The 18,153-nt window shown below is 45.8% G+C and overlaps 1 long non-coding RNA gene and 1 pseudogene across 1 annotated transcript in view; one reads left to right on the top strand and one right to left on the bottom strand.

The window, feature by feature from the left end:
• Positions 1 to 1,162: 1,162 nt before the first annotated feature.
• The window catches only part of LOC131280471 (uncharacterized), an 82,298-nt gene continuing 65,307 nt past the window's right edge, over positions 1,163 to 18,153 (bottom strand). Inside the window, exon 3 of the long non-coding RNA XR_011650160.1 lies at positions 1,163 to 1,537. This is a non-coding gene — a long non-coding RNA (uncharacterized lncRNA). The remainder of the gene's footprint in view (positions 1,538 to 18,153) is intronic.
• The window catches only part of LOC101424453 (WW domain-binding protein 11 pseudogene), a 32,143-nt pseudogene continuing 29,590 nt past the window's right edge, over positions 15,601 to 18,153 (top strand).

Here is an 18,153-nt window from a genome sequence, read left to right as displayed (position 1 = left end):
CTAAGATATTCTTTGTGAACATAAATTGCACCAATTTGGGTTTTCTCTCTCCCCTCATTTCCTTAGTTTATCTGTGCCCTTTAAATCACTAGTAGTTTAATAAATTCTTAAATTTACCTGTCAAATCACTGTTAGATCCAGTTTACCTTCCCTTTGTGATTACTGTAGTCATGTCCTTGGTGTATTTGTAATGCATTCTTCACCGATGATCCTAAAACAAGCTGTTATTAAGCATGTCATTAAAGCACATACGGTAGAAAATTTATTTTCAGAAAATGCCAAATAATTTTGAAGGCCTCTGGAGAATTCTAAAATAAATAATCCAAAAGCCATCATAGACTTGCTCTTTTCCATTTAAGACTTATTCCTCTTGATTCTACGGATGCCCAACTCCCCTTTCACAGCAAAGACTACACACAAAAAAATGCCTTCTGGCCTTTGGCACACATGTGACCATGGGGTGAGGACCAAACTTGTCATATTTTGGTGTCATCAAACCCTGTATGTCCCCCACGATATTACTAACTTCACTGGTATATAAGCCCCCAAAGGAGTTCGGCTGCTTTCAGGGCTATGCCTCTTCCAAAACCAAAATGGCATATTTACACTTCAAAGCAATTTAAAGTAATTAAATATTACAGCACGTCAAAACTACTTTCCTAATCTTAACAGATACATACCCACAAATACTGATATTTTATTACCATGCAAAAGCTGTTCAGCCCTGTCCCAGGATCAAACAGACTTGAATTCTATTTTTTGGTTCTTAGCACTGTTTTTCTGCTGCAACTCTTTCAGTTTGCACGTTTATGAAAGCTGCAAGCTAGAGAAAAATAAACTGCTATGTCCTTGGGGCATAAGGACCTCAGGAATTAATAAGTTAATAATTTACACGCAGCACATGTTCCTCATGGGGGAATAGCCTTCCTAACGCACCACAAGTAGAACGTTGAAATAACCAAGGGGGGCAGAAGTAGCAAACTCCATTAATTTTGTGAGGTGTTTGGTATTTTGAGTCTGGAAGTTTTGCAGTGACATGTGGTAATATTTAGTCAATACTCCTTATAATATTTATGAGTAGAATGAGAATTAGCTAGCAAATACAATTCAGGAAGTGTATTTTGATGATTTCTTTTTCATGTTCTGTGAAATGAAGTGCATTGGAGGTCAAAGGAAGTGCTTTAAAGGGAGCCACTCTGTCATATTTAATGTGAAGTTGATCTAGTTGAGAGGTATAAGATACATACAAGTGGCATCTCTCCTGAGAGTCAAACTATGTAACTTTCTGTCCAGTTCGCCAAACTGTTACATAACATACAGAAACATGGCAAAAGGTGGAGCATAAGGTCTCTGTTTTTACTGTTTTTCATTTTTAGCCCCAGAGAAGAGACAAACAAACGACGGTAGCTGAAGACAAAGCCAGAGCTGGGGTCCCACCCCACAGTGCCCTAAGGCTGCCCACTGCGGCAGGAATGCGGTCCAACTCCTCCAGGTACATCTGATTTGATGCTGCACCCCCTCTGGACTTGCTAGTGGGCTAAAAAGAAGAAGAAAAAAAGGAAAGAGAAAGAAAAAGAACTGTTGTCAGTCAGACCGAAGATGTCAACTCCCGAGTTTGTCACCAACCCCCCACTGCCATCACGTCACACATACACCTTTCACAACCTCACGTTTCAGCTACCCTCAGCCACCGACACACATGAACACACACGTGTGTGTGCACAGAGGCCCACGAACCGTACCCTACTGAAATGAGCTGGGTTCGAGAAAACACCCTCGAGGCGAGAAATGTAGAGAAGGTTCGAGAGGATTACTTTGACAATATAATTTTTAAAAAGCAATACAAGTGCACATTGACTTTTCTAGGGCACTTTCCGTTGCAAAAATTCCATTCGGAAAGGGAAACAGTATTCTTTACATGATGGGTTTTTCAACTGCAGTAAGCATTCAAAGCAAAGCACAAGTTTACCTGCAACCTCTAAAGAAGCTTCCTGGGTCATAAATGAGAGAATCAAAAGGCTTGCTAAGATGTCCATAACATGCCTCGGGCATCAGAGTGATGTAGAATTCCAGGATGGAGGGCTCCGTAAAGACCGGGCTACGAGGTATCGAGTATGAATTCATCAGAAACATACATTTGCTCTCCAATAAGGAAACTTTGCAAATCAAGTGGGCAAACATTATTTTAAAATCAACAGTCCAGTAAGAGATCTCTTGGCCTCTTTATATCCCTCTATCCGACAATCCTTTGGCCTTGTATAATTTTCATTTACCTGCTTTTTTCTCTGCCAGTGACGTTTGTTTGGCTTAAGGCTCCTTTTTGGAGAGTGTGCATGTTATAACCAAAGCAGATGATTGCTCATTCAAACTACAAACAGCTGAGGTAATATTATAACAAACCATATTCACCACAATACCTACGTGTCAGCCCTCCAGGCACTTGCTTTCCTCACCCTGCAGCCGCCTGGGAGTGTTTTCTGGGAGGTGCATTTTGCAGGCGAAGAGTGCCTGTCCTCAGAGGAGGGCATTCCCTCTATACTCATCAGGGTGTCAAAGCACCCAGGATGTTAGGGGCAAGATTTTGTAGATATCAAAGAACTTCCGCATCATAAGAGTCTGCAGTCATCTGAAAGCAAATCATGTTTGTCTTTCCATAAACAAACAGGGCCTGGGGGCAGCAAACGATTTTCCTGATGTCCAGAGGGTAAAGCCCACTAGAGGCATTTTTCTTCTGTTTTCACAAAATTCTAAGAATGCTAGCTATGTTCTTCCTAGGCAGTAGTAGATCAAGAAGCCACGAAAGAGGGAGAGAACCGAGAGGAGAGCGGGCACCCCAGGAGCGACAAGGATTAGCAGCTACCGCAAAACCACTGAAGACAGAAAAATCAAATAGAGTAATTTGAGATAACACAGAGATTTATTGCAAAGAAAAATGTTTCCATACTTTTAATAGGCCATGGGAGCACTGGTGCATTTACATTTATGGTTAGACCTGAGTCATAAAAAGAGTTACGTTCAATATGCTCTTTACTCTGTTTAAGAAAGCAGGGACATTTCGAATATGATGATAAGCATTTCCAAGGAAAATAATCACATTCTTAAAGAGGTTAAAGTTAAGAATGATTCGTTTCAGATAGTTAGGACGTGTGTTTTTGCCAAAACATTCCATTTTCTGGCCACCGCAGAACTAGCCGAGGAGTTTGGCATTCACAGCCTTTCAAAGTTCAAACGATTATTTCGTTGAAGTAAAAAGTTGTCAAGAGTTCAAGTAAAAGATGAGGGGAATTTTATCTATGGGAGTACTGTCACAGTGAAAATGTTTAGCTGGTCACCAGATGAAAGTAATGCGTACATCAGGATTTGGTTGGTCTTTATCTGTGCCCTGGTTTTATTGTATTTTAACCGAATCACAATGTTTACAACAACTAAGAGAATCCGAAGTCGGCTCAGAGACCCCATTCCTGGGTTGGGCTAGCCCCTGGTTTTTTCTGGTCCCAGGAGATTCTTCATTAAAGAAACTTACGAGGATTTTTTTGTTGATCCACCCGTACCTAAATACATACATGCAAGGATGGAAAACCATTCCTGGTTTCACATTGTTGCAAGGGGCAGGGAAGGGGCAGGTCGGGAGGGGTGGCCGTTTCTAGGTGGTCATGTTCGGATGCATGCGGAGCTGGCTGAGCACAGCAACCGAAAGTCCTCCTGTGAGCTGACGAAGCCGGGCCGGGCTAAGCATTCACCAGCTGACTGGTTTGGCCGCGTGCCTCTCGGCTGAGACACCCACGCCACTGACCATCATCCCTGCTGCTAGATAGTGCGTGTTTTATCCCAACACACCTTGTGGCATTGTGGCAAACTGATATCACAAGACACCAGTGCCACAATAACACCCAAAGTCGACTGCTCAAAGGAAGGGAATCTCAGGGCAGGCTGACACCAGGCTTGACGACTTCCATCTGAGCCAGATGTCCAAAGCCCTTTGGAGCCAAATTCCAGGCTAGCCAAACCAGCTTAGCATGGCCTTACCTGCTGACAGTCTGAATCAACAGATAATTTATGACCCAAAATGCTGTCATTGTTTCAATAGCCTTTTCCTGCCCTTTCCATGTACCACAGAAGGCACGTCTACCATGGCAGTCCTTCCCTAAAGGAGAGGAACGTGGGCATTCTTAAAGGGACACTGGACTAAAGATCAGAAAGCTGCCCTTTGAAGAAGCCCTGCGTCGGCAAAGCTCTCGCGTTCCAACTTTCAGTTCGTTCATTGGAAATGCATCGAAGGCTTTTGCACCCTCTCGAGCTGTTATCTTTTAAACTCCACCTTGCTGACCACCTGTCCCAGTTGGACCATCAAGAAGGTCAAGTTGCTCTTCACGCCCTGCAGTTATCAACGGGGGCTAAGAGCGAAGCCGTGCCTTTGAGTCGCCGGCGGGCCAAGGCTCCCTGGCATCCAGGGGCCAGGGGGCAGCCAGGACAGTGGCTGCCCCACTCACCTTCTGCTCGTCAGTGCAAGATGCACCCAGCCCAACGGCCCACGGTGACGGCAGGCCCCACGAGGGCGAGGGAAAGGCGCAGAACAGGCCCAGGCCGGGCAAAGGAAAAGGGATCGATAAATCGCTGCAGCGCACCTTGCTAGAGACACCGAGCTGGCTCCACGCTGAACTGCTCTCCTGTCCCACAGACCAGTGAGCAGGCCCGAGGAGATGCGCGCGCCAACCTCACACCCGCAGCTGCTATCGGGCAGGTGAATCTGCCCCGAGGCGACCAGAAACCTCAGCCTCCAACAGAGAAGGATCGGGCTGCCCTGCCTTCCCCTCCCCGCCCCCCCTCCTGATTGTGTTTCGCTTTCCAGCCAGCAGAATGTCCACATACTTGTTATCCTCGTCCACTGGGAAGTTAGAAAAGCAAACTTTGCTAGTTACAAGGCAGCGGAGAGATTTTGTGACTTTCAGAGAATCTCCGTTGGATTCCAAGAGCTCATAAAAGGGTACCTTCGCCGTGAATGTTATTTAAGCAGAGTTCTGTCTGTGTGTGTGATTCACACTCATACTGAAGTCTTGAATCTCCCTTCTCTCCATACTGGAAGGTAAGTGAAGGACAAAAATGCCATTTAGAACAGTTCACCTGATCATTTCTTAAGAGATGTGCACAAATCATCGGGGCTGGGATCCCGTTTGTCAACCAAATTGTCAGGAAATAATTTATTACTGACAAGAACAAAGTGTGCAGCTGGATGTCCCAAACAACAGCATGCTAAATGAGCCAGAGGCTTGTTATAAATATCTTCCCCAGGACCACATTTCCTCAAGTCTAAAATTATTCTAGAAGCAGCATGGTATCATGGAAAAAAGAATTGCTCTGGGCATCAGGAGGTCTGGGATCTCTTTCGGCTGGTCTAGTAACTAGTTACCCCACCACTTGATTTTTATTTTTTAAAAATGTCAGAGCAAATTATATGATCTCGGACTTATTTTCGAACTCTGAAATTCTGTCCTAACAACACTGATATCCCACACGGGGGAATATTGCCCCCAGATATTACACGAGTGACTCTAGGCTCAATCAGAAGATAAGACAATTTGGAAACAGGAAGAAGGAGAGTGGTTGCAAAATAGCTTTTTGATGTCTGTGGTCAATTATATAATCAAGAAATTGTTCTTCCAGGTAGGTCTATGAGTATAGTAAAACCGAGAGGCGAAAAGAAGTTCATGGCAAATCTAAAAGAGGCAATGGAAACGGGAAATAGGACTTCTCCTAAACAACAGATTCTTAAGAAGAAATGCTGCTGAAAGAAACCCACCTTCCTTGGCTTTCCCGCTGCTGACCTGCCCCCTTGCTCTCCAGACCCTTCTCCAGCTGCCCTCTCGGCTGGACCGTAGGCTCCTGGGTGGCGGGGGCCACCTGGGATTTACGCTCATGTTCCTGGCAGCGCCCTGACCACAAGGACCTGGACAAGTGTGGCTGGAACTGAATTCTGTTTGGACACATTGGAGGAGCCGGGCAGAGCCTTCCCTGGAGAACGTAATCAAACGCCGGGGCCTTTTGTAAGTCTGGACATCACATGAATCCCCGATCCCCTCCCCCAGCTGACCTGGGAGGCTATGATTTCATGTGACATGGCCAATCCATCGGAGGGGACTCTTGGCATCTTGAAAGAAAGGAAAATATCAGATTGTGAAAATGTGATTTTATCCTTATAGAATGGACCGTCTCTACCCCGTACTCATTTCCTTATTCATTTGTCTATTTAACACGTATCGGACCCTGCAAACTTCTGGATCTGCAACTAGGAATGAGCTACGGCCCCTGCCTTCAAGTTTATGGTCCACTGAGACAGAAGGTCACTTACAGCATGCGGGATAATGTGGGGGCGCTGACATGCCCCCCGATGGTGCAGAGGAGCCGTGAGAACGCGGCAGCCTTCCTAGGAGAGACTGCGTCAGCCCAGGCACAGGACGTGCAGACCGGGGCAGCAGCGTTTTAAATTTATTTACTTAAGAAACCTTATGTGGCTGCTTCTGGCCAGCCATGCTTCCAAGCACTTCAGAATAGTAACTCCTTTATTACTCACAACACCATGGACGTGGCAGGGAACTGTCCTCATCCCCATGTTACAGATGGGGAAACCGAGGCCCAGAGGGACATATCTTCAAAGGTCAAATAAATACCTAGGGGGTGGCAGAGCCAGGGCGGGACCAGGCACCGGCCCTTAGCCCCCCTGCTGGCTTCCCCGCCCGCCGCCCACTCCTCCTCCACGGGGACCCCCGACGCATCCATCTCGCAGGGACCCATTCCACGGGGGAGCCTGGGGCCGGGGACTCTGCAGAAGGATCTGCTGCTTGATTGGCAGCTTCAGCCCAGATGCAGGGCAAGATGCAAAAATGTTCCGAAGGGGCTGAGACCCCCCTCTCAGTGACCCTTCATGGAGATTAGAGGAGAATGTTGGGAGAAGGGGGGATTTAGTGGAAGGGGCCCTGCAGCAAGTCACGACTGCTCCTGGGGACGCCCCTAACTGCAAATCTCCTCGTCGAGCCTCAAGGTGAGAGGAGCTGGCCCTCGGCCACCGAGAAGCCACCTCCAGAGCTCACACTGTCCTCGCCATTCAGAATGGCCTCGGACTCCCACCGGAAAATGCTAGCGAGCAAGAGGCAAGCACACAGGTAACAGGAAGGGCCTGTGCTCAGAGGGGGCAGGCGGCCAAGGAAAGGAGAGTGGGGGGGAGTCAGGCGGCTGCACCCACAGGGACCTTGCTAGACCTGGAGAGGGGTGCCCTGGCCTGTGGGAGAGGGAGTTCTGGGCCCTGTGGAGGGGTGCCCTGGCCGATGTCTGCTGGTACCTTCTCTATAAACAGAAGGGTAAATAACTCTAATAAATGTTTATGTATTTCTGCCAAATGGAAACACTGAAAGAATGAACCAGAAACTACTATCCTAATGTTTGAATTCAGACTCCATAAACAATCAGGACCTCTGTGCATAAAACTGATGTAGATATTTATACACTGGGATCAGTTATTGTTTAAGGCTGCAATTCTTTATGAACCAAACCACTAGCTGACTCAGTTCAACATGTTTGTAAAAACCCGTTTTACAAGGAGAGGAGGAGGACGGATGGAAGAGACCTCGCCTCGTGCCAGCCACCAAGTGAAGTCTTTCTAGGCATTAACTCGCAGGTCTACACAGTCTTGCTCTGAAAATGTTAGCTATTTTGCAGATAAGCGAGCTGGAAGTCAAGGGTCAGACAGCTAGGAAGACCTGAAGCCAAATTCAAACCCACATCTGAGTTTGAGCTCTCACCCTGTCGGTCAATCCCGTAGATTGAAAGGATTGGTGATTTACATGGAATTAGAAGAATGTCCTCCCCTGTGCAGCTGGGCCCCAAATCTCAGCAGAGTTGCAACACCTACTCTCCAGTTCATTGGACTCACCCAGGACAACTAACAAGGAGATGATGGTGGACAACAACCATACCAAGGAACCGAGAGAGTCTACAACTGCAAACAAGAGAGTCCCATCCTTCTGCCCCATGGGATGGAAGCCCCCTCTCAATTAGAGGTGGAGTGGACAACACCATCAGTCTACCATAGACTTGTGATTCTAGCAATGAAAGAAATTACATCATTGATGTGAAGGAGTGGCCACTGGAGGTTCTGAGGGCAGGAAGAGGAAAAACCAGGTGAAATATGGGGACGTTTTGGGGGACTTGGGAATTGTCCCACATGACATTACAATATTAGATACAGACCATTACCTATCTTGCCATAACCTACAAAATTGTGCGGGAGACAGCGTAAGCTGCAATATAAACCATACTCCATGCTTAGTGGCAGTGCTCCAACATGTTTGCATCAATTTTAATGACTGTACCACACTAATGAAGGATGTTGTTAATGTGGGAAAATGGGGAAGGTAAAGGGAGCAGAGCGTATTGGAATTCCCTATATTTTTATGTAACACTTATGTAATCAAAAAAATAAAAAATAGATTAAAAAACAATAAAAGATAATTATCTTACAAAAAAGAAGGAGAAGAAGGTCCTCTATTTCATCATGAAACTTGTTAATAAAACTGCCCAATAGGACGAGCCGAGTGGAGACTTGTGGCACTCAGTGGAGACCCCACCTCTGGGAGTCTGTTATGTCACAGCCGTCCTTGGTTCTACTTCAGCCGGTCGTGAACTCCCATAAACATACTAGCTTCTGACTTTGTTTCCATGTATTTCTGCAGGAAAAATCTCATATTCCTTGCAGAAGACTGAACAGATATCTGCAGCATTTTCCTGATATACTAGTAAAAACAAACAAAACTATTTTTAAAAATGCAGGGAGTTAATTTGGCATTATTTGTCTTAATAAACCAATGCTGATTTCTTACTATTACCACGTTGTATTCTCAGTACTCACAAGTCATAAGAAGCTGATAAGCTTAATACAATTTTCTAGGAAGTTTGTAGGAAATTATATTAAGGTCTTCAGCTTCTCTTTTTTTCTTGGAATCTACTTTTTTTCCCTAAACGACAACAATATCAGCTTACATCTTTTTTTTTTATTTTGAGACGTAACCTTTCCCGTTTTCCATAGTTATCCCTATTAGACAGATTTTGCAATCACAGCTACAATACTATTCTACTGTTTCAAGCTACTTTTGTTGGGGTTATCAGTCAAGATAATGTGTCCCTCTGTCTATCGTATTTACACACCCTTTTGAACTCTGGCACCAAGGATAGGTGAAGTCACACATGGGGAAGTATTTCTGTAAGCTGATTTCATCACGGTCTTAAATTTAAATGGCAGAGTCTGATTGGCAGAAGAATCCAGGGTTTGAAAATATTACCCAGACATCATAACATCAGCCCGGGCTTCACTGCCCTCCAGCCTTCTGTTTCGCAGTCTCTGTAACTCATGAACAGTGGCACTGAGCATTCATCTTCCAGATGGCACCATGGACCCAGCATCACAGTGGGCAGAGGGTACCTCTGTTTCCACAACCCGCACACTTGCCTTCAGACCCTGGCAGACAGGGGCACGTTTGTACTTGTCCACTGAAAAGGGTAGGGGGAAGATTTGTTTTGGAAAGCAGAGTTTGGGAGAGTCAAGCCATAGAGCAGAGACAAATCATTTGCAGGGCTGGCCACAGCATTTACTCCCCTGGGTCCACTTCTGGTTGCCTGTGCTGGGTCTTCCTGGACTATGTGGGGTGAACTTTCCTCTCCTGAGCGGAACCTCTGTAGGAATTTCAGTATAAAGGGAGATTGGTAGCTTTAAATAGCTTTAAGCCAGAAAGACACTGATCGCTGATTTGCTCATTTAATCCTGTTCAAGGCACTTTGCTTTTTTAAAAGAAAAAAAAAAAAAAAAGTACGTGCAGAAGGCACAGTTCCTAGACCAGCTCTAAATTAATACCATTTTTAAAAATTAAGGGGCAGTTCTCTTGGCTGTACTTTATCCAAGCCACCACAAGTTCTTTGTCAGCTGACACATCATCAGCTTGGCTTATGGCTTGTCTTACAATGAAGCGAGTATGTGCAGAAGGATTCAGATCACTCACTCCTCACAAGAAGCTTGGGCAGCCCTCCTGGCTGGCCTGAGTCCAGCTCCCACTGCCCTGCCTGTGCCATGTCCACTCTGGGTGGGGCGGCAGCAGGTCTAACGCCATCTCTGTGTCCTCCCTCAGAACGTCTCCTTCTCTCCTTTAGTCTTGTATTGAAACAGAAGACCCTCAATGAGTAAAATGCTCACTGGCAAATAAAACCTTGACTTCTAAAACAGCAACTATGTATTTCATGAGAGAAGATGGAGACAACAGTTAATGTCTACTGGAGGAAGCTGTTCTTTGGACTGTGCCACACCCAAAGGCGCTCCAGGAACAGATCATATCTCGAACTCCTATTTTTATAGGCATCTTTACAACGTGCTGACTTTTCCTGACTAAGCAGCTTGCTTAGGATTAGGGATGGGAAGGAACAGAAAAGAAATCTATTGGAGGGCAATGTGGGGGCTTGGAGCTCTATACTCCAGAAAAACATGTTCTTAACCTTTATCCTTCCCTGTGGGTGTGAACCCTTGTAAATGGGACCTTTAGATGAGACTACTTCAGATAAGGTGTGACCCGGGGGGGCTCGGATCCTATTAGTGAAGGCCTTATAAGGAAGGCCACAGAGAGAAAGAAAGAGGGAGAACCATGGGATGGAGCCATCAGTCAACGTGACCCAAGAAACCAGGAGAGGCCACCATGTGCAATCTCCATGTGATGCAAAAGCCAAAGATGGAGGTCGCCAGCAGCCAGCGCCAGAACATCATAGTCTTCTGGGAGAGAGCATCGACTCGATGACGCCTGGAGGACGCCTTGATTTTGGACTTCTCCTAGCCTCAAAACCATGAGCCAATAAATTCCCTTTGTTGAAGCCAACCCATTGCATGGCATTTGTTTTAGCAGCCAGGAAACTAAAGCAGGCAGCAGAGGGCCTTTTAGCAAGTTTGCCTTCCCAATGCCCAGCAATGAACAGTGCCAGGCTGGCACACAATATATTTGTAAAATTAAGGCCTTTTTTGATTTATTTTGTTTCTGCAAACAAGTAATGAGGGGGCATTGACAGACCCTTCTGAAATGAAAACATTATGAAAATAAGTCTACCTTCTGCCCCTAACACTTAAAAAGAAGCAAAATAGGTCAGAACAGAGAGGCTCGAATTTCCTAACCTTGCTAATCTGGTCCCAGCTCTGCCACAAATTATATAATTTTGAAGAAATCATATAACTGCTCTGAAACTTAGTTTTCTCATCTATAAAATTCAGAGGTCACTTTAAAAGATCTCTAAGCTCCTTCCCAATTCAAAAACACCATGAATCCTAAGCAATTCCCAAAACTGTCTGGATGAGTATCTCCTCGCACTACCATCATGGGAATTCTACCCCTTGGAGAAGAGCTGGAGGGAGCCAGGAATTTCAGACGTCACACATTGCAGGTACGGTGCTTCCCACCTCTTGGGTCAAATCACCTTTCCTGCAGTCCAGTCATATGCCACCCTCCCTTGGTGAGCATTTGGCTCTTTTTATGAATCTATTTAAAGAGTTGACAGTGTTAAGGGATCCATCCAAAGTCCCACAAAGTATCTAGAGACAAGGTCCAGATTTCTGTGTTGTTTTGTTTCCCGGTTTCTCTTTGTGTGAAAGGCAGCCTTGTTTAATGGCGTCGTATTTATCACCATCCAAGACTTTTGCTGGGCACACAGCAAGTGACCAGGACCCATGGGAATTTATGTGGCTCATGAAAGGCTCACTCCTATGCCTGTGTATTCAATCCAAAATAATCCCATCTGCTTGACCTTTTGAGTGCAGTACACAAACATCGCTGTCCTTCACTGAGTAAACAATCCCACTGTAGTTCAATTAGATGGTATTTACGGATGAAGAAACAGAGATCCAAAAGTGGTTAGTTAATTGGTCCAGTTCATAAGTCTAGAAATTAGTAGGGCCAGAGCTAAACGGTAGGGTCTTCCTTCCTCTTGTCCAATTTGTTTCGATCCACACCACATTGCCTCTGAGCTGCAAGGTACAGACAAAAAATTCAAAGTCCTGAACAACACAAAATTCCTTCTCATATACATGCTTCTGAGAGTGGAACAGAGTCATTTGAAGTCTAGAACAGTGAGTAACACAACCTTTCTTGGGTGAATCAAAGAACAGATCACTAACTGAGCATCGTCTATGGCTGGGCAGAAAGTTGGAATCCCTAAGGGCCACCAGAAAAGGCAGTCAGTGAGCCCATCCTCCAGGTGGGGGAGGCATAGCAAAGGGACTCTTCGAAAGATGCCTCGTCATGTACGAGGTCAAGGGATGGAAAGTAGAATCCTTCAGATTCATTTGCTCACGCACTTATTTATTGAGTACCTCTTTATTTAAGGTACTGGGTGCTCCAATGACTGTGAACATCCTTAACAGTGTTAAAAGAAACTGAAGAAAGATGAAGCCAATCCCTGAAAAATGAGCATCGTATAGGTGTTCCCCCAGTCTGGGTGTGCACAGATGTGTGTGTGTTCCCTCCGTTCACACTGGTTGCTCTTACTCACCTCATGGTCCAGCCCAGAATACTAATCTCGTGGCAGAAGTAGCATGGGTCCATCAGAGCTCATGGGTGAGTGGCCATTAGTGGATACTCTGCCCTTCCACCATGTGGAATTACTTCCCTCCCTAAATTCCCTCGTGTGGACATGGAGCCTCTGCCTGCTTCGTCCTACTAGCAGGAGGCTATTCTTTCTTGAGCCCCCTCATGCCCTTTAAGGAACTAATTCTAACTGTTAATACATTTTCTTTACTTTGCAGAATTCCAAATTTGAGAACCTGAACTATGGCAACCTTAGGATTCAGATGTGTTTGTCCAGTCAATGGAAAGAATTGGGGTAACCAATGCAAAAGAAATTTTAAAAACATAAATTTGACCGAAGGACCATCAGCCCGCAGTAGAGGGTGGGGCCATTTTGAATCCACCACCCTGTCAATCTTCCCAATTTCCCTCTTGCTCCTGTGGGATCAACATCAAGTCCTTTGAAGAAGTAAGCGCACTGAAGAGGAGGAACGAGCAACAAAAACCCATCTAAGGCCTTAGGATCACAGCCTTATGGGATCATTAAGTGAATGCCACTCACAGTGTTGCTCATGGGCAATGTATCAGGACTGGGATTCTTTTTGGAGCCCAGGACAGGACCAGACCAGAGCTGGAACTGACAAGGAGGTGGTCTGATCATCAAGCTGCTCTAGGTTTCTGGCCGTGTGGCCTCAGCTGTAAACATTGCCCCAGTGAACCGGAGCCAGAAAGAAGGTACATGAGGGCTAGTAATGGTGAAACTCACGGGGCGGCTACAAAACCTCTTCCACACATGACCCCATCCCGATGATTCTCCCAACTATCTGAGAAGGACTGGGGAAGATAAGAAGAAAGCCTCACAAGCAGGTCGCAGAGGAAGTGGGCCAACATTTTCCTGTTGCCCCAGGGGTCCTCCTTGTGTGTGAGCATCCATACTCCCTCCGCTAGGCCTGCTTGGGTGATATCCCCCCTTAGGTTGGGAAGCCCAGTCCCCAGAGGGCTGAGGCAGCATGCTCCAAATCCACGGCTGGTAAGAGCTGAACCCAGGATGTGAAAAGAGTTCTGATTCTCCCGCCTCATGCAGTAACATGGCAAAATACAGGGCACATGAATATTGAATCAAAGTCTTCCTCCCTGAGTCTCAGTCCTGTCTCCTGAAAAGAACGACTCTGTGTGGTGTTCTTCCACCTGAGAGCTCTTCAGAAACTGAAACACCTGTGGATGACTCTACCAGGTGCCCGGCCTTCATCCCCTGCCCAGCCTCATTGGTTGAGGCCCGGTTAAATCAGGGCTCGGGGAGTTCCCTGATGTCTCGTAATCCGCACTAGAGCGGGGCGCTCTCAGACTCCCACGTGCTGCCACAGCTCCCTATTTCCCCAAAGGTTGACGAAATGCACCATCTCAGACCCTGAGGGGCTCGGAGGGCATGAGACCAGGTGCCCCAAAGCCCAGCAGGCTGTGTGATTTGTAGGCCTGGTTTAATTCCCGGGAGCCCAGCTTCCTGTCGTCCTAATGTAAATGTTATGATAAAATATTAAACTGTATGCATAATTGATGCTTACTTTATAGTAATTCAGGGCCTTGCTTGTTTGAAGAAAATTCATTATTTACAATACTCTACTAGAAGCGATTTCTCTTTGTTGATATCTCTTCCTAATTGCTTGAACCACATGCCGCGTTTTCCTAGGCAGCATTGGAATAGTGATTACGTTCCTCTTAGTGTAGGATTAAAATCTAAGTTTCTGATAGATGGCATTACAATATCTTTTCTTGCTTAATGAAACCCTCCGTACCTGTATCATTCAGGGATATTTATAGACAGGTGTGTTCCGCCCCGTGACGCCCCAGCCAGCTCTGGGGCAAGCCCGCGTTCTAGAGCCTCCACAGAGCTGCACTCATTGTTCAAAAACTAATCCTCTTACAGACAAAAGCATGAGCAAGAGGAATGCATTTTATCTATTAAATTTTAAAACTAACATAATTTACATTGAGGGGTGTTTCAGTTTCCTGGCTGATAAAATAAATGCTACACAATGGGTTGGCTGAGAGCACAGGAATTTATTGGCTCAAGGTCTCAGCGGGGAGAGGCTGCCTTCCTCAGGGCTCAGAGTCGGTTCCGGCTTTTCCATCCCATGGCAATGCTCCCGGTGGCATCTTCTGTTTTCTCCTCGGGCTTCTGTTGACTTCCGGCCACAGCATCACTCCACCTGCCTTTCACTCTGTGTCTTAGTTTTGCCACGGGGCTGCCAACGCAAAGCACGGAAGTGGGGGGGCTTTTATAACGGGGATTTTGTTCAGGGTAAAGCTCACGGTTCCAGGGTTGTGAGATGCCAAGTCCTCAGCAAAGATGCCTTCTCCTCGAGGTCAGCTACTGAGGACCTGCCACATGGCGAAGAGGGTGGCTGATCTCGGCAGAGACCCCTGCCTTTCCTTCCAGAACCTTCCTTCTCCCAGAGCTCAGCTGTGGGCAGCCAGCCAGAGGGCTGGTCCCTCCAGGCTCCTCCCTCAGTCTCAGCTGCTCCGAGTTTTTTCCTAGTTCAGCATGAGCTCCCAGGCCCATGGCAGCCTTGAGCTGCTCCGCGGGCGCAGCCCCTCGGGGGCTCCGTGCCTCTGCGCCCTGCAGCTTCCAGACTCCGGGGCCTCTCTCAGCCATGGGGCCGCTCTGTCTTCCTGCCATCCTCTCTCTCTCAGGGCAGGGTCAGTATGGCAGCTCCTTTCTCTCTGTGTGTCTCTCTGTGTCTCCATCTATATCGGACCCAGCAGGAGGACGGAGGCCCAAGATGGCTCACGCTCTCACCTACTTCCACTCAAAAGGCCCCGCGCCCGCAGGAATAGATTAATTCAAGAACATACTCTTTTCTTTTTGGGATTCACCAAATTCAAACTGCCACACTCTGCTTATAAAGGACGCAAGTCATCCAGATGAAAGCCCGACCCAATTCAGTGGGGCCACAACCTCGCCAAAGCACCCTCTTGAAGAGATCCTGTTCCCAACGGGCCCACGCCCACCAAGACCGAGAACATGTCCAAGCTGGGGTGCACAGTTCAGACCACGGGGACAGGACACAGGCCGGTCTGTACACCGTTGGTGTCCTGGGGATAGAGGGTCAATAGGCATAATCTAGAAAACCCAACCCATCAACTCAGTGAAAGGGGAAACATCAGGAGAGGTTGCCCTCTGTTGCCGGCTGCAGGAATGTGCAAATCCATTGCAGAGGAGACGGAGGGAAGGAAGTGCATTTCCCAGCATCCACATCCAAGGGGCACTCAGTTCTCCCATAGAAAAAAGGAGACCTGTGCTTACGGAGCTGAGTAATGTTCCTCACTCCCATTCATAAGGCTCAGGAAGAGCTAACCCTCTTAGAGCTGTTATTAATTTATGTGGTATATAGCCCAGGGATTAATAAAAGCTGACAGTCACACAATCCAACCCTAAAGAAGCATGTATTTTAACCAAGACAATTAAACTTTCCAATCCTTGTTCAGTTATAACACAGCTGGGAAATTAGTCAACATGAAAAGTCGTCTTGATAATTTCTCAGATTCAAGTGTGTATGGAAGATATAATTATTAAATTTATCATTTCAATTTAAAAGATTATAAATTAAACCAGTCATTTAAGCCTATGAAGAAGTACATCTGAGCCACTTGATACTTTTATTTTCCCAGTGTTTTTTGGTTTCCAATGAAACAAGCAACCCCTAAAGCATTCACGCATTACCTTATATTTAACAATTCAACACACTGGACCATGTGACATCTGTTGCTGTCTTTATTACTTGTCAAATATGCTCTGTTAACTAGATTTTTACATTGACAATTCTACATAAGATCTTTAAGGGCTAATATCATTAGCCAGAGCACCCAAAATAGTGCCTTCAATAATTACTCATGCACCTACTCATTCAGCAGTCTAAGGGCCCCCACGTGCCAGCAGCTGGGGCACAGCCCTGCCCTGGGCAAGCTTGCAACACGTAATCTTCTCTGAAACAGAGAGAAGGTCTGAATGGGTTGAACTGTGTACTCCAAAAGACCTGCTGGAGTCCTAACCCCCCAGTACCTGTGAACGTGACCTTCTTAGACACAAGGTCTTTGTAAATGTAAGTAAGTTTAGATGAGGTCACTCTAAATCCAATATGACTAGCATCATGATGGAAGCGGGAAATTTGGAATAGAAGACACAAAGGGGGGCACCACGTGACACTGTTCCGTGACCTCACCCCATGTGACAACAGAGGCAGAGACTGGAGTGAGGTATCTACAAGCCAAGGGTGGCCCGCAAACACCAGAAGCTATAAGAGACGGGGAAGGATCCTCCTCAAAAACCTCTGGAAGGAGCCTGGGCCTGTAGGAATTTGCCAAGGAGGGTGGGTGGGCAATTGCTACCAAGGGAGCTTCATGCATAGTAGGTACACAACAAATAAATGTCTACTTCTTCCGGAAAAAGGGGTATTGACCTGAAATGAGTGACCTTTCATCCCTATGTATCTATGGATCTCTGATTTTTTTTAGAAGGTACGGGTGATTGAACCCAGGACCTCGTACATGGGAAGCAGGTGCTCAGCCACTGAGCTACACCTGCTCCCTCTGATTTCTTGAAACCGTAAGAGGCCTATTTATTAAGTCAATGCTCCAGAGCTTCTCTTCACCAAGAACAGTGCAGAAGACAGGACTGCGTTTCAGGAAGAAGAGGGAGAAAACCACAACAATTCCTCATGTGTGACATCCTTGTGTACATTATAAATATCATATACACTGATTTGGGAATACTTGGAAAATGAAGAAAAATGAAAAGAAGAAATTTCCCAATACTGATGGTCAACCATTGATAATAAACCTGGGTATTTCTTTCCAGTCTATCCGTTTGTTTTGCAGTTGAGGGTTTATTAGTATGTTTTACATAGTTGCAACTATATCAATTAATAATTGTTAATTATGCGGTTCAAGCAATTTAAAACTAAAAACCACAGCAGTACTCTTCACATGGCACAATGGACTGAATTGTTAAATAATTGTTAAGAATTACTTTAGTGCTTTAGGAGTTGCTTCTCTCATTGGAAACCAAAAGCAGGCTTTTACATTAACATTATAACAAAGCATCATTATAAGTGCCAGTTTTATTGGCACCCTAACCCATGGAGATTTCAAAAGATGCACATAATTTAATCATTCTGTAGTTGGACATTTAGGTAATTTCCAAGATTTCAGTGTTCTAAATAGCACTGCAGTGAGCATGTTTTTGTTCAATGATCTCCCCTCCCCCTATATATTGGATTTTTGTTGTTGTTTTTAGAATAAAGTCTTAGAATTGGAAGGAATGGATCAAAGGCTGTAAGGTTTTTAAGGTTCTTAATACACAATGCCCAAAAGTTTAAATCAGTTTTCATTCTTAGGAGCCATGGCAGTGTTTTATGCCTGTGCTATCAGCACTGAATACTATCACTTACCTTTCTGTTAATTTAATAGATTAAGGGGGGGTGGAAACTAGTTCAATTGTGTGTCTATCTGGTCACTCACGATGCTGAATATGAATATTTTCCACTTTGTCACTCGGTTTCTGGAGACCTAAAGCGGA

This window comes from Dasypus novemcinctus, chromosome 11, assembly GCF_030445035.2.
Source record: "Dasypus novemcinctus isolate mDasNov1 chromosome 11, mDasNov1.1.hap2, whole genome shotgun sequence".
Classification (NCBI taxonomy): Eukaryota; Metazoa; Chordata; class Mammalia; order Cingulata; family Dasypodidae; genus Dasypus; species Dasypus novemcinctus.
Note: the sequence above shows the minus strand (reverse complement) of the source record. Positions and strands in the feature narration are given on the sequence as shown.